We start from the raw sequence: 17,398 nt of genomic DNA, 5'->3' as shown, positions 1-17,398 counted from the left end.
ATTTACCATCGTGTTATTTTTCGTGGAGAAATCAAGTATCAAAGTAAAATGTTACCTTGCAGTTTACCAGTCGTTTGTCATGCACAAACTTTAAGTTGGTCTAATAAACTAATAATGTTCGTCTAATTGAAGCTTTTACATGCCTTCAAGAATGTAAAATGCTAGATTTCAAACTGCAGCAAGAGTCGTGTCCGTCAAAAATGAACCCCACTGCGTACCTCATAAATGGAAATAAGTTCATGCTTTTACAAAGCTTAGATACAGGCCGCAGTGAACTGTTTCTTGTCATTCTTGAAATATGGGTAAGCTTGCCATAACAGGCCTTGCTACCCCTTCTTATAATCACACCCAGTAATATCCATTGAACTAGGTGACCATATTGCCATGCCTACTGCAAATATGATCCTCAAATTATGGCTTGAGCAGTGTCATAACAAGAGGGGGGGAGGCACAGTGGGCACGCTCAAAGGATGTGTCACAAGCGGTGTTTGTGACACATCTGAATTCGTCATACAGCTTTGCACTCTTTGCTTTTCGGTAGGTTACATAAAAACTACATGCTTCACTGTTCACTTAAATGACTGCAGATTTGAGCACTTCATATCGTAATCAACTTCAAGTGCAGCATAAGCACAGCGTACAGAATTCAGTCTCATAAGTTTGATGGGTTTAAAGGTGGTTTACCTCCTTTTCATGTCATGTCCCGTCATTCTTCTAGCACCACATTTCCGTTATTGTTGGCCACTTGTTTATGCCGAGTGTAGTCTTTATACTTTTCTTAACTCCACTAGCTATGTTCCCTTTACTTTTGCGGCTGATTTCTTTTGCTTTAGATAAGCCAAAGAGCCCAAATTTTCTTCAGGAATTATGTTTGTTCATAACGTCAGAAAGGAGATGCAGACAATACCACCACGGCTTTCTCACCTAGAGGAGGGGATCCGTTTACGAAGTGTGCTAACAATGACCAATATTTTATTTTTCAGAATTTTTGTAACACTGGTGCTGGACTGAGGTCTAACGACCAGTTTTCTTTTTTCTTTTCTCAGGTGAAAAAATTGAAATTGGTTTGGAAGTTGACTATTGCAGTTATTTACATGTTTCACTTGCGTTGCAGTACAAATACTTAATGCTAAGGCTTCTTAGTGCCATGACCTTTTTCCTTGACTGTTTTTAGATGGTTTCACAATATTTCCTCGTGTTCATTTGCGCGCACAATGTTTTTCAGGCACCCGTTTTATAAAACTCAAGAAGGCAGCTCCAAGGAGAAAATGGTGTCAAGAAGCCAGCTCAGCACGACTCCACATGGTGCAGAGCAGCGCACTCCAAAGCATCAAAATGTGTTGCCATGCAATTTGGACGAGAAAACTAAAATGTGGGTATACTGGGTGTACCATATAACTAAATGGCATGAAAACTTTCAAAAGACAGTATGTCACACAAAGATGTTCGAATGTTTTTTACATGCGCATGTGAGTTTGTCAGATTGCTTTTGCATCTGCATTGGGCAGACCATAAGGTATTTTAACAAGTGCCGCAATGAACACCAATGAGTTATTAGGGCAGCAATGTACTCGCATTTGACAGTGCACTAACTGTAGCAGGAGATGGTGCATGCGCTTTAGCCTGCACCATGACCAAGTAGCACACGAAATTATGGAATCATTCAGCGGAAAAAAAATCGCAAAGCATGATGACCAGCCAGCCTCCATTGTCATCATTGATACCAAAATGGCACTGCTAGAATGAAGATAAATGTGTGAAGTGGTGTTCTTTGCTGGTGTGGCCTTTTCCTTTTCTTTGTTTCCTTGCATTGCTCCTTTGTGTTTGGCTACGAACATGTGTCATGTATTAGTAATGGAACGGAAAAGATTGTTTCACAAGCAAAAATCCCCACTTCCCTGAATATGCATCTGTACAAAATGAACAAACTATCACGTGATGTCTTATGAGAAAGAAAATTATACAATAGACAAGAATACCACAACAGTTGTGAAATGCATCAGTGCGCTGTGGCAATAGCTGTCTACAAATACAGTGCGTGAGAAAGCGCGATGGCATGATCCCGACAGCACCAGGAAATTACTTGCATGAGAACGCCAATAGTGAAATCGAGCTTTCTGCCAAAAGGCTAAGAGCTTTGGATCCAACCGAATGGGAGCTATGATACGCCACTGTACTGCCTTGACACCGAGCGGAGATAGTGTTGGATAACCACGGCAAGATGCGCGTTTAGAAAAAAAGGGGGTGCAGCCCATGCATGCGTAACTATGTGAAATATTATAACCAAAACTAGACGGTGCAGCCTTACACGAAAATATACAACACATTTCTAAATATGCTGTATGCTCTGTCAGGAGCATCCATACGCCACATAGGATGTTATCAAACGAGCTGCTGTCTTGAAAGTAATTTGCGCATGAAAAAACTTTTCCTGCACAAATTACTTTAGAAGCCTCATGCTTAGCAGCTCATCTGATAACCTACGATATATAAGTAAACGAGTTTAGTGCTTGAAATGCGTTTTCTGACCAGTAATGTGGTGCATCTTTCTCTTCAATCGTAGTGCCAATACTTCGTGAGTTTGCGCATGTTTGTTGTTTGTTTGATTTTACGTTGTATACTTTCATGTTTTTAAATGTCAATTGAAAATAAATATTTCTCACTGCATTAGCGTTGAAATGTTAAAGAAAATGATTATGTATTATTGCAAGATGTGTTGTAAAGTTCATGGAAATCCGTGTAAGCGGATTTTATGTGTATCTGTATGTTTTTCGAAATTTTACTCAGTTTGCCTTGTGACTGTTTGATCAATAAAAATCTTGACCTTTTAAGAAAAATATGTTTCATTCGAGTGACTCGGCGACTAAACATCAAATTCAATTCACCAAGCGTGAGTGTAGGAGCTCCTTATGAAGGAATCAAATATCAGGGGCAAATATCAGAGTCACATCAGAGGCAAATATCACCGACACTTACATGTCGGGGATATTTGCCTCTGATGCGACTCTGGCACTGCATAGCGAGTGCTTTCACACAACTGGGAGGAGTACCAGCACTCTGCCTGAAGGAGTACAGACATTTTATTGGGAGGAGTACAAGCACTCTGTTTTGGGGAGTAGAAGCACTCGGCTCGAGGGAGTACTATTACTCTTGGGGGGTGGAGTATTCGTACTCTGGAAGGAGTTCTAGCATCTGTTGAGGAGGAGTACTAATACTCTGTCCGGGGGAGTTGCTGTACTCTCTCCGAGATGGATGCGTTTTACTCCTGAAAAGGGAGTGAAATATGGGACAAGCAGATACTCCCTCAGAGAGACTTCCCGGAACTCTTTGTTTTTAGAGTGTATGACAAAATCGTAAGCAACAAATGTGTTAATATGTTTTATCTGGCCCCCATTTCTGAATCACTGCCCCTGACAACGTTCTTTAACTGCTGAACAGATCCTTTGTATCTTACTTGTGGCAAAAAAAATCACAGGCCGGCACGGCACACGCAGCACAGTCACAGCATAAGCTGAGAGCGTGAGTTCGTAGGTGACCATCCTATACTGCTTGAAGACTTGAAGCGTCGTTTTCACGAGAACGAACTGAACGATCCGTCCAGCGTTGACGGTGAGCTGTGGCTTGTGCTGCTCTTTGCACAGCGATGTGCTGAGCCTGATGTTTCCTGGTTGCAGCTGAGCGCGTGGCTCTACGATTCATTTAAAGCAGATTTCTGCCGTCGGCGTCGCCGTCGCCGTCGCCGTGAGGTTCCGTATGACGTCATTTGGAGATGAAATCGTCGCCGCGCGCCGAACGCTGTATGTGCGAGTGAAAGGGCGCGAGGGGCGCGTCTTTCACGGGGAGTGAACGCACGGCGGAGAACAAACGCGCGTTCTGCGCCGTGCTCGCTTAAGGGCTGCAAAAGTAGGCGTCTCTGTTCTCCTTCACAATCACCATGTATGTAGAGCAAACGCGCCTTCTTTCGACGAGCGAGAGGACGTGGGGGAGGGGGAGGGAAGGGAGGCGACGTTTAGCTGCGGCACGCAGTGCCTATTTATATCAGAGGCTCCGGCAACAGTCACCAACGCCGCACGCATTTTGAGCGAACGCGGGCAAAACGCCGATGGCGTCTTCAACAGTTCTGCGTGTTGCCGATGTTGCTGCATGTCCAAGTTTATACAGCTGATAAAGCTAATATCATTACTCCGTATAGCTCTCTACAAGTTAGCAACGGTTCGTACCTTGCGAGGAGGCGCCATAACGTGTACCGAAGTACAGGTGTCCAGACCACGCGGCGCACACATGTTCGATCCCTTGAGACGTGACACGATACGATGCAACTGTTACATGTCGTGACACCTGGTGGAACACGGTGTAACTGCAATGCAATGTTTGCACGTATCGACGCTATGCGGCGCGCATCTCGCTTGGCGTGAGTGGGAGGTTAATGCTAGATCTCTGTGAGCAACGTGCCCTCGTTATATATCGTGAATACTGGGCCAAAATGTAATGGCCAGATCATATGGGAAGGCGCAAATACACAATCGGTCATCGATTACTGTCTGATGACCGAATGAATTATGTTAAGTTGAAAGACATGGTCATTGACGAGGAAGGGTATAGAAGCCTAGCAACTGACCATAAACGCATCATTTTGAAAATCGGATACCTAGTTGGCAAAGAGAGCAAGGAACGAAGAATGACCAGTCCACGATTGAACGATGAACAAATAGCAAATGTAGCCACAAGAGTCGAGAAAGAACTTGACAAATGGCCAAGCAAGGAGTGGTAATATATTGAGCTTGTAAGTGTAATGGCGAGAGAAATGAGGAAAGAGAAGACAACATGCTTGCTGGAAAGGAAAAGGGAACTCGAAAAGGTGGTGGAACAGGGAGATACGACAGGCGATCGACGAACGAAAGAAAGCATCACGAGAACACAGGAAGATAAAAATGCACAGTAGTCGCAGGCTGAAACAAAGAAAATGTAAAATATACCGCGGGAAAAAAACATGGTTCAAATATTAGCTCAAGAAAAGATTGAAGGTGAAAGTGAACGTTGGTTGTGAGAAATGCGTGAGAAAAAGAAGGCCACACCTAACTTATTAGGCAGGAAGTCGGGAACAGTACAGTCACATATCTTTGACGACGATGGAAACAAACTGGAAGGGGACGCGGCATTAAATAAAGTTCGAAAAATAACAGTCGATCATTTCAGGGCAATGACGAGGTGGTTTCAGAGTGTCACGACTCAGAGTCGATGCTTTAGCTCCTCCTGAGAAGTGACATAAGGGGGTGGAGTCTGGTGCTTGGCTTTCGTCAATGGCCGTCGTGAACGAGACAGAGGCCGGATCAAACAAGCAAAGAGCAGTAATTTAATATGATGGCTCAACAATAGTACCAACTGGCGTAATTAAGTAGTAGTTGTGAAGATGTTACAGATAACAGTAGGAAAGGGGCAATGGTAAAGAACAGTTGTAACAATACAGGACTTTTACGATGTACAATCGTAACATGAACAAATGGATGATATATGTATCTCGGTACAAGCTAAACTTCAAACAATAATCGGGAAATCAAAGATTAAGAGTCCACAGTCCACAGCATCAAAAGCGACATGCAGTAAGCCGGGCGCGTCGACAGTCCGTCCACACCGATGCGGCTCGTAAGGGCCCCTCGAAGTCGGCGCGTCGGTGGCTGGCTTCCACGGCGGCCGGCGGTGTTCGGTGTCGGGACGCGATGTCGACGGCTTGTTTTCCCGGGAGTTGCTCGGCGCTCCTTTGCGGTCCCCGGAGCAGACAGCCGAAGTCTCGGATCGGCTCGTTTTTATAAACATTTCGAGGCGCCGGCATCAACCTCTATCAGACGCACACGTGAAGCACACACGCTCACACAGGTTCCCGCCGTGGTTCAGGCTTCACGAGGGGTCACCTTCGCCGGCAGGCAATTTAATCACACACAAAACAAATGGCTGCGGACGAGGTCGGCGTCACGTAGGCACGGCGTGCTTCCACCGTAGTTCAGACCCGGCTAGCAGGCATCTTCACCGGCCAGCAGTTTAGTCACACACAAAACAACAGGCACACACGCACTCAGCTTCAAGTAGCCCGGGTGTGTACAACTATGGTTCAAATTCTACCAGCGATTACCTTCTCCGGCGAACAATTCAATCATACACAAAACACCAGTCACGTACGCACGTAGCTCACGTGCTCTAGATGTACCACAGCTCACATTCGCCATCGTTTACGCGTAAAGGAGCTGCACGTAGACTGCGGTTTATTCTTATAGGAGCGAAGCTCAAATAGGCGTGTATAGGTAGGAGGCGGGTAGGTGAGGAATTAAAGGAATAATGCGACTTTTGTGACACAGAGGGAGACCACCCTCGTTGAATGGGAAGGGGTGAGGAGCGAGGATAGTTGATTCAAGAAGGGACTGAGACAGGGTTGCCCTTTATCCCCGCTGCTGTTTAGGATGTACGTGGTAAGGATGAAAGGGCGCTAGAAGGAATCAAGATCGGGCTTAACCTCTCATACAAACAAGCCGGCACAATAGTTGAGCCGCAGCTTCCAGGTTTATTATATGTGGATGACATTGTGTTGCTTGCTAACAAAATTGAAGCTGCAGCGTGGGCAGAGAATAATGGCATACTGGGAGAACTTGAGAATGAACGAGAAACAGACGGAAAAGGAGTTGGTGCTGAGTAATTTCAACTGGAAGAAAGCTGAAGAGAAATTGCCTAAATGCACAGCCACAGGTTTCGACGAGGTTCCCGTTAGACTGACTAATGAGCTTGAACCAAAAAGTAAGAAAATTCTGTTGAAAACAGTACAAAAGTGCTTACAACACATGCGAATACCAGCCAGTTGGCGACAATGTTTAATGAATTTAATTTATAAAGGTAAGGGGGAAAAGATAGAATTCATTCGTATAGACCGTTGACTATTATATCGGTAATATAGAGGTTAGTAATGCAGGCGATTAAATTGAAGCTGCAGCATGGTCAGAGAATAATGGCATATTGGGAGAACTTGAGAATGGTTTCAGAATTGGTCGGCGTCTGGATGATAACTTATTTGACCTTACTCAGTGTATTGAAATATCCAGAGAAGAAAGAAGACCGCTGTATGGGACTTTTCGAGACATTACCAGAGCGTTTGACAATGTAGATCGCAACATTTTGTGGAATATTCTGGAAGGGGAAGGCATAGGCAACGATTGTATACAGCTATTGAGGGAGATTTACCCAGAAAATACCGTTTGCGTTGAATGGGAAGGGGTGAGGAGCGAGGATAAAGTTGATATCAACAAGGGACTAAGACAGGGCTGCCCTTTATCCCCGCTGCTGTTTAGGATGTACGTAGTAAGGATGAAAGGGCGCTAGAAGGAATCGATATCGGGCTTAACCTCTCATACAAACAAGCTGGCACAATAGTTGAGCAGCAGCTTCCAGGTTTATTATATGCGGATGACATTGTGTTGCTTGCTAACAAGCAAAGTGATATGCAACGTCTGGCTGATATCTGTGGAAAAGAATGTAAGAATTTAGGAAGAAAATTTAGTGTTAAAAAATCAAGTTTTGTGGTATTGATTGAAAACAGTGAACAGACAGTGCTGATACAGGGCCAGGAATACCTCGGGTAAAAGAATACAAATACCTTGGTATATGGGTAAACGAAGGCGATCGATGTCTGGAGACACAAGAAAGAACAATAGCAAAAGGGAAGAGAAATGCGGCCATAATAAAACACAGAGTGCTATGGGGACACAATATGTACGAGGTGGTCCGGGGCATGTGGAGAGGTGTAATAGTTCCAGGGCTTACATTTGGAAATACGGTTGTTGGCTTGAAGTCAGGGGTACAATCAGGACCCGATGGCAACCAAAGGTCAGTGGGACGCCTCTCGTTGGGCGCTCACGGGAAGGCTACTAATGAAGCTGTGCAGGGTGATATGGGCTGGACAAATTTTAAAGTAAGGGGGACTGAGAGTAAAATTGACTTTGAAGGACGACTGAGAAATATGGAAGAAAGTAGATTGGGTGCAAGAGTGTTCAGGTATTTATACTGGCAAAACATTTACTCGCAGTGAAGGAAAATACGTAGGATGCTTACCAGGAAGTATGCGACTGGTATGGTCAGCAACGCGGCACCAAAGAACGTCAAACGCAAAGTGAGAGAGGCTGAGACAATGTTATATGGTGGCGGAAGTGGAAAAGAAACCTGCTATGACTAATTACCTCAAAGGAAAAAAAACGAAATTAGGAAAAAAAGAATTTATGATAACTCAAAGGGAAGCTCCTTACTTTTCGAAGCGAGATCAGGATGCCTTAGAACGCGTAGTTATAAAGCGAGATACACCAAGGACGAAGACGCATGTGCTTGCTGTGGTAAGGTAGAGGAACGGTGGAACATGTTTTATTAGAATGTGAAGAAATCTACCCAGCTGCAAGTCTAGGCTCCTCTGACCTCCTTGAAGCCCTTGTGTTCAGGGATAGCAGGGGCAAAGTAAACATGTCCGCTATAGTGATTACTAAGAGGCAGTTGGAGTTTTGGTGGCAGAAAAGTAGGGAGAGCACGAACAACGGAGACGTACAGAAACAGAGTTGCCAGTAAAGGTTCAAAAAGTTTGATGCTCGTATTCTTAGTATTTGTGTGTTTTCTCAAAAATAAAGGTAGGACACAGGCAAAACAATACCGAGAGCTTGGTGGCGCAATCCACCGCCCCGTTTCAAAGGGGACACTCATAACATCCATCCATCTATCCATCCGTGACAAGTGGCACGAAACGATGCAAATGCTACATGACTTACCACCTGGTGCAATAATATGCAACTGCAATGGAAAGTGTGCACGTACCGACACTTCGCGACGCGCATCTCACATCGCGTGACTCCTGGCGCGCTAGCACTTGTGTATAGACCATATTATTTTACCCTCGCGCGCAGGCTGCGGGCGCGCTCCTGCACTCTCCACACTAGGCGCCATCTCTAGGCGTGGACTGCGGGAATCGGTGGACTACCGTATGTTTATTTGTGCGTGGCTCTTGTTTGTGCCATTGCTACTCACGGTTTGAGTGAGTACCAAGTATCTACTAAAGCTACTCGTCAGGGCGGCATTATGCCGTCGTCAGCATTCTTGATAGGAATGTGGCGAGCGCCAATTTTTTAATGTTCTGCTTGGTGTGAGTTAAGTTGGCTTATACAATCAGCCTTGCATGCATTGAACGCCACCCGGGGGCCGCAAGCATTACACTCGCGCGGTTGTTTATTCTTTCACAGCCGACGTCGTTTGGGTTCTTAGAACAAACGGCGTTGCTTTTCGAGACAGGGACCGCTGGGGATAGAGCACTTCCACTGCGGTGCCTAAGATATACGGACATTTAACGGAGAAGCATACGTAACGAGAGGCCAAGCAGCCGCCTCACCGCGCGCATGTCACTCAGCGGCATATAGGCGCGTTCTCGGGGGCTAACACAAACACGGGTACTGCCGGGGGTGGCGGCATTCCCGTTGCGGTGTGGGAGACACACAGTTTACGCCGCCGAGCATACGTATGTAACGGGAGACCTGGCGGCAACGCCGTGCTCGAGTACGATTCTGCGGCATGTCCAGGGTTAGTGGCTCGCGGGGCGATTTGTGTGTTGGCGGGGCATGCCATTGCACCGGGCCAACTACACCGGGGCGTGTGGACCTCGAGCAAGAGGGCCTTGTGGCGTTCGTATAAGTGATATTGGTCTGTGTGTTCCAAAAACCGGACTGGAAATTGGGGGCGGGTACAGTGTGTATTGTTGATGATCGCGCCTACTTGGAAAAGAACTGATTGGTAGAATGTGAGATAGGCGACCTAAAACAAGGGTCCCGCCCCTATTCGCAAGGGATTTAAAAGCGTGTGTAGACATGAAATGGGGGAGCGAGCGAGCCGAGAATCGGCGGCCGCTAGTCGGTGTATGCCACTTTGTCCTACAATAAACTGATGTATTCCTAAGTTGGCCTCCCTGAGTGCAATGTGTCACCGGACGGCTACGAGGACTCTTTGAAAGAATCGTCTGCCTGGAAGACCTGGAGGGGGAGAAGAAACATGTCTTGTGCCGTGACCAGGATAGTCCGAGTGACTTGCTGCATCAGGGCTGGTGACAACTATCGTTTTGGGAAGAGTGCTGGAGCATTATTCTCGCAAGAAGTTCCAGGAGCCAAGGCTCAAGATTCCGTGGTGACATCTTAGTGAGAGGCCCGGACCAGCGTTTGACGGAAGCCTGTGGGACAACAGGTGGAGGGTACCAAAACAGTGTTCTGTCAAGGAGTCGGCATTTGCACAGCTTGGGCCCTGCAGTATCGACCACCAGCGGCGTCGTGAAAAGGATCGCAAGGAGCCACAATTCGCGGTGAACGACCCGGTCGACTGACCGGGTGATTGGTCGACGACCAGCGTTGAACGAATTCAACTGGCGTCACCACCTGTCGGCTCGCCAAGTGGCCACGACAAATTCGAGTTCAGGTAGGCCCTACCCTATTTTCTCCGGGAGCACCATGTCGGTCACCACGCGAGCGCAGATGCAGCACGCAGCGGGAGAAATAACCACTCAATCAGATCCGAATGAGACAGATTTAGCGGGGTTAGAGGCCTCGGAAGGGCATATTACTACAGCCGATTCCAATAGCCAAGGTGCGGTTGCACGGCTCAGAGAGAAGGAGCTAGACATAGAAATGCTGAGACTGCAAATTCAGCTTCAAACGTTGAAGTTGCAAGAACATAGTACCCAGGAGAACGAAAGTGGGCAAAGATCAAAATTGGGTAACTACGCTAAAAACTTAAGAGCAGTACTCGCGCCAATGCCAGAGTCAGATGAGCTAGTGCCAGCGTGGTTTAAGAGCGCTGAAAATATGCTGAGAGACTGTGAAATCCCACAAGATGTTGCAGGGTCCATTATTGTCCCATTCCTGAACGACAGAACTCGTACTCTTGTAGCAAACGAATCCGATGACCGAGTTTTATCGTATGAAGAAATCCGCGAACTCGTACTCTCGGAGTTAAAATTGACACCCGAGGAGTATAAGCGCAGGTTTTACACTTGCCGAAAAGGTAATGAGAGCTGGGGACAGTTCGTCACTAAGCTAGAAGTAGCACTTGGTTACTACCTGCGTAGTCGAAACATCAAGACACTGGAGGATCTCCGCACACTCATGATCTCCGACCGCGCGAAACAGATGATGCCGGACGAGTTGCGCGCTTATGTTCTCCAGCACGAAACAGGGGCATGGTTTAAACCGAAAGAGGTAGCCCAACTCGCCGAAAATTTTGAGGATGCGGAGCTGGGCACCGCCAAAAAGGGGCTGAGGCGCGAAGAAAGGCTGAATTAAAGCCACGCGTCCCAACGAACGAAGTTCTGGGTAGTCCGCGTGTGAACGAACAGCAGCGCTCTTCCCCGAAATGCTACGGATGCGGGAAATTTGGTCACGCACAGTGGAGTTGCCCCCAGACTAAACAGAAGGCAGCGAACACCTACCAAGCCGGTAACACACAGCAGGAGTCAAAGTTCGCGGGAAGGGCCGGGTGCGAGTTGAATGAAGGAGTAGCAACAAGCGGCTCAGAATCAATGTCTAGAATAACTTGGGTGGATGTGGCATGTGGCAATCAAACATTCAAGGCATGTCTTGACTCAGGAGCCGACATAACTATACTTAAAGGAAGCATGCTACCAGATGAAGTAAAAGGAGGAGGTCGTGGTAAGGTACGCTTGCGCGGAGCATTCGGGCACACGGTACTGGCAGATCTCACGTACGTGCCTTTGAGTTTACCCGCAAAGGATGGTGGAGCCAACCCACAACTATTGACATTGTGTGCGGTTACCGATGAGTTAGCGCAGGACGTGGACGCCTTGCTAACTCCCGACGTTTTTGAAGAGCTCGACAAAGAGAGAGAGAAGGCCGCCGAACACGCGGCGGGGTTAGTACAGGTAGAAACTGAGATAACACAACGCAAGGATGGCCCCGACGAAGCTCCAGGGTTACAGCTTGAGTCGAGCGTGAGCTCCGAACATGCTGAGGCGGAAAGAGTGCAAGAGGAGGACTCTTCACTGCATTTTGCGGAGCAAGGTACGGCTGACCCAACGTTTGCTAGGGAACAGAGAGAGGACCCATCTTTGGCAAATGCGTGGGATCAGGCTAGAGCAGGTACACATGGTATGGTGATAGAAGAAGGTTTATTGTTACATTGAGAGATACTGAATAGCAGGCCCTGTCGGCAGCTCGTGCTGCCGCAAAGTCGCCGAAAGGAGGTGCTCACCCTCGCTCATAATATGCCATGCGGGGGGCATTTCTCAGAGAAGAAAACCAAGCAGAGAATCCGCAGTGCATTTTTTTGGCCGACACTTCCAGCTGATGTTACGAGACACTGCCAGACGTGTCACGTATGTCAGGTTTTTAAAAGAAAAAAGACAACTGACAGGGTGCCAATTACGCCGCTGACCCGACCACAGGAACCATTTCAGGTCATTTATTTAGACTGCATAGGACCAATTGAGCCCGCCTCAGCGCGAGGGTACCGGTACGCCCTATGTGTCATAGACTTATGCTCGAGGTGGCCTGAAGTGATACCGCTTCGTGCGTTGACTGCTAGGGCAACGTGCCAAGCGCTACTGGATATATTTTCCAGAGTTGGTATCCCTCAGCTTATTTGTAGTGATCAGGGCACCAACTTTACAGCTTCATTAACCAGAGAACTTGCGCAACGGCTGGGAATAAATATGAGGTTCTCCGCGCCGGAACATCCACAGAGCAACGGGCTGGTCGAGCGCTGGAACGGTACCTTTAAAGCGATGCTGAGGAGTATAATAAGCGAGCACGGACGTGAATGGGACCGCTTCATAACATGCATCCTCTGGGCCTACCGAGAGGTCCCGCATGAAATCACGGGAACATCTCCGTTTGAGATTATGTATGGACGCGTTCCGCATGGTCCCCTAAGTATACTACAGAAGACATGAACAGGAAATTGGTCGCCACCCACTGGTCTTAACAAGGCGGTGATAGAGTATTTGATTGCTCTCCGACAGCGAATGACCGAGGCAGTAGAGAGAGTTGATGACCGGATAATACAAACGCAACAGGCATACGCTGGCAGGTACAACTTGAGAGCAAGAGCTAAAGCAATTCGGGTTGGCGAGGAGGTTCTAGTGTTCGATGTAAACCAGCAGAATAAGATGCAACCAAAGTGGATCGGACCGGCAGCAATCAAAGAACAGAAGCGGCAGGACAGCTACATTGTCACGTTTGAAGACGGATCAGAGCGGTGGATCCATGCGAATCGGCTGAGAAGATATCACGCCCGTGTGAATAATGTAGAAGTGATCTTTGAGGGCGATGAGGAGTTTGGTGAGGTAGACAGCACTCCTGACTCTTCAGATGAAGGGGGAAGTGTTCGAGACGCTGTCCGCGCGAGTGCACACTTGACGCAAGAGCAGGCGAGTGGGCTTGAACAAATAGTAGACCGCTATGAGGAGGCATTTTCCGAAAAACCAGGGCATTGCAGAGTGGGAGAACATAAAATAAATATTATACCAGATGCCAAGCCAGCGAAAGGTTACCCATATCGCGTACCTGTGGCACTTCGTCATGAAGTGCAACGCCAGGTCGAACAGCTCTTGGAATGGGGACTGGTGTATCCCGTCGAAAGTAATTATGCGCGTCCCATTGTGTGCGTGGCTAAGAAAGATGCAACTATCCGACTTTGTATTGACTATCGTCAGCTGAACGTCATAACGGAGCCGGATAGTTTTCCAATGAACAACGTCACAGAACTGCTTTACGAGGTCGCCAGAGCAAAGTACATCACCTTGCTAGATATGACACGAGGCTACTGGCAGATAGCAGTAAAAAAGAACTCGCAGAAGTACACGGCGTTTGCTACGCCTCGAGGGCTGTTTGCATGGCGAGTGATGCCATATGGGCTGCGTAATTCCGCCGCTACTTTCCAAAGGATCATGAATGAGGTTCTGCAGGGGCACATCGGTTACGCCTGTGCGTCCATAGATGACGTGGCTGTGTATTCTGAGACGTGGGAACAACATCTGGACTATTTAGATAAGGTGCTCCAGACAATTAAAGAGGCGGGATTGAATATTAATCCTTCCAAGTGTAAATTCGCTCAGCAAAGTGTGAAATATTTGGGTCATGTCGTGGGATCGGGATCTCATTCGCCAGACCCAGAACGAGTTCAGGCCATTCGACAGCTCAAACCGCCAGTTACAAAGAAGGAACTGCGTAGCGCACTCGGTTTGTTTAATTACTATCGGGACCACATTCCATCATACTCGGAAATAGTACGTCCACTGACCGATCTCACAAACAGACGCGTACCAAATGCAATCCCATGGAGCAATGACTCGCAGCTCGCGTTGGACGCGGTGAAAGTTGAGTTGAGTAAATTACCTATGTTTACTGTTCCCGATCTCGAGAAACAGTTTGTGATGACCACAGACGCTTCAGAGAGAGCCGTGAGAGCGTGCCTGGCCCAAGAAATGGATGGACAGCAAAGGCCCATTGCATTCTTAAGCAAGAAGGTTAGCCAGCAGCAGACTAGATGGTCTGCTATAGAAAGAGAAGCCTATGCAATTGTGTGGGCGCTTGGTCGATTGGACACATGGCTCTTTGGTGCGAGAATTAGGGTCATTACGGACCATAATCCTCTTACATACCTAACTAAATCAGCATCGTCGAGTGCCCGCCTTACGCGATGGAGTCTGGCCTTGCAGAAATGTGATATTGAATTCGCCCACATTAAGGGCTCCCTCAATAAATGCGCTGATGCGCTGTGAAGGCTCGACACCCACGCACAAGCAAGAACAGAGTAAGACTACGTGTCGCCAATCTGTCAAAAAAAATCAATAATACCGCCTGCATCTTAGGTTGTGACATGGTGGACCAAGGAATGTATAGGGTAGCGGCCCAACCTGCCTATGAAATGTGTTGTGTGAAGTGGAGCGAACTGTACGTGAACTGTTTGTGCATGAACGCTATTAAAGGCAAAAAGTAATAGCAGTACATTGCAAACTACTAGATTGTATAAACTCTTAAGACTTTGAATATACACATGTAGCAGTGCTTGTATACAAAGAAAAATGTTCTTACCTAAATGCATTGGTGCATTGCCGAGGTTACAACGTCGCGGTTGTTCATTTATGTAACGTGAAAAAGTCACGGTTTGCCCTCCATGTTTTCTTTTTTGTAATAGTGTGTTGTGTATACAACAAGTGTACCACAACATTCTCGGTGGGGAGGAGTTAAGTTGGCTGATACAATCAGCCTTGCATGCATTGAACGCCACCCGGGGGCCACAAGCATGACACTCGCGCGGTTGTTTATTCTTTCACAGCCGACGTCGTTTGGGTTCTTAGAACAGCGCTGCTTTTCAAGACAGGGACCGCTGGGGATAGAGCACTTCCACTGCGGTGCCTAAGATATACGGACATTTAACGGAGAAGCGCACGTAACGAGAGGCCAAGCAGCCGCCTCACCGCGCGCATGTCACTCAGCGGCATATAGGCGCGTTCTCGGGGGCTAACACAAACACGGGCACTGCCGGGGGTGGCGGCATTCCCGTTGCGGTGTGGGAGACACGCAGTTTACGCCGCCGAGCATACGTATGTAACGGGAGACCTGGCGGCAACGCCGTGCTCGAGTACGATTCTGCGGCACGTCCAGGGTTAGTGGCTCGCGGGGCGATTTGTGTGTTGGCGGGGCATGCGATTGCACCGGGCCAACTGCACCGGGGCGTGTGAACCTCGAGCAAGAGGGCCATGTGGCGTTCGTATAAGTGATATTGGTCTGTGTGTTCCAAAAACCGGACTGGAAATTGGGGGCGGGTACAGTGTGTATTGTTGATGATCGCGCCTACTTGGAAAAGAACTGATTGGTAGAATGTGAGAGAGGCGACCTAAAACAAGGGTCCCGTCCCTATTCGCAAGGGATTTAAAAGAGTGTGTAGAGATGAAATGGGGGAGCGAGCGAGCCGAGAATCGGCCGCCGCTAGTCGGTGTATGCCACTTTGTCCTACAATAAACTGATGTAATCCTAAGTTGGCCTCCCTGAGTGCAATGTGTCACCGTACGGCTACGAGGACTCTTTGAAGAATCGTCTGCCTGGAAGACCTGGAGGAGGGGAAGAAACATAACTGTGTGACACTCTTTAAAACCATTGAAGGCGAAAGCCTGGTGAAAATTTAGTCATGCATTGAGTTATACATTAAGCTACACATTAGGTTACACATTACCGAATGATAGGATTTTCCTACATGTAAAACCCCATGTGGCTCATACCCGCATATCACGGACTTGGGTATGGAGCGAGGTATGCGATACATGTGATCGGGTATATGCATTTCCATAGGGCCACGTCACATATTTTTGCCATCCGCAGCAACGCCCGCTTTTCGACAAGGCCATTGCCAACTCTCTAAAGGACACCTCCGCATGAAACACGTAAAAGTTTCGTCTTAGTAAATGATGGGGTTTTACGTGCCAAAACCACCATGTGATTATAATGCACATTGTAGTGAACGGTTCCGTAAATTTCGGCCACCTGTGGTTCCTTAACGTGAACTGACATCGCAGAGTACACGGGCTTCTAGAATTTTGCCTCCATTGAAATGCTACTGCCGCGGCCAGGATCGAATCCGCGTCTTACGCGTCAGCAGCCGAACACCGTAACCACTGCACGAACATGGTAGCGCCGAGCGATGAGCTTTCAAGAAATCAAAGGCTAGGAAACCAGATCATGATTATTGTTGCATGGCAGAAGGGCTCCCCAAGTATTCGTTTTTTTTTCTTAGAGTGTTCAAGCAAGCGCGCTTTGATCACGTATGGCGTAGCCAAGGAGGCTAATGGAGAAGCTTTCAGAGGCAGTTCAAAAGAAAACAAACAGTGCTTTGTGGCAATATTGTTAATTTCGTCGCATTCTTCACTCAGTAACTTTACACGAGGTGTGAAACGCATTTGGAAAACGGCTACCCTGATTGGGATAGTTTGTCGAGGTACGAATAAAATGTCACAGTTTCGCCCTAAGGGCGAAGCAATGAATGCGATAGCAACACAGCAATGTCATACGATGTAAGGTGAGCGGCTCTGGTAGAAATATAAATTGTAGTAATCATGAGCTGATTAAGTAAGCAGGTGTGCTGCGGCGTAAGTAGACCGACATGAAGAGAGACTAGATGACCACGAGAAGGCGCGTGTGAAACGGTGGTGTTGATGAGAAGTGCTTCCCGTGGGCAACGCGTGCGAAGGGACACACCTGTAGCGCTGCACTGCCGATCCGGGCAGCATTGCATGTGTAGCGTGCGTTGGAAAATGTGGCCCGACTATTACTAACTGAATGAACAAGCATGGTGTGAGCGCGCACAAACAAACATGAATAGACCACACTGA

The 17,398-nt window shown here is 47.6% G+C and overlaps 1 protein-coding gene across 3 annotated transcripts in view; it reads left to right on the top strand.

Annotated features, from left to right (window-relative positions):
- The window catches only part of LOC125944803 (uncharacterized), a 204,956-nt gene that overhangs the window by 100,632 nt on the left and 86,926 nt on the right, over positions 1-17,398 (top strand). The gene's annotated exons all lie outside the window — the stretch shown is intronic.

Source organism: Dermacentor silvarum, chromosome 4 (genome assembly GCF_013339745.2).
Source record: "Dermacentor silvarum isolate Dsil-2018 chromosome 4, BIME_Dsil_1.4, whole genome shotgun sequence".
Taxonomy (NCBI): Eukaryota; Metazoa; Arthropoda; class Arachnida; order Ixodida; family Ixodidae; genus Dermacentor; species Dermacentor silvarum.
The sequence above is the reverse complement of the archived record's forward strand: the minus strand, read 5'-3'. Positions and strand labels throughout refer to the sequence as shown.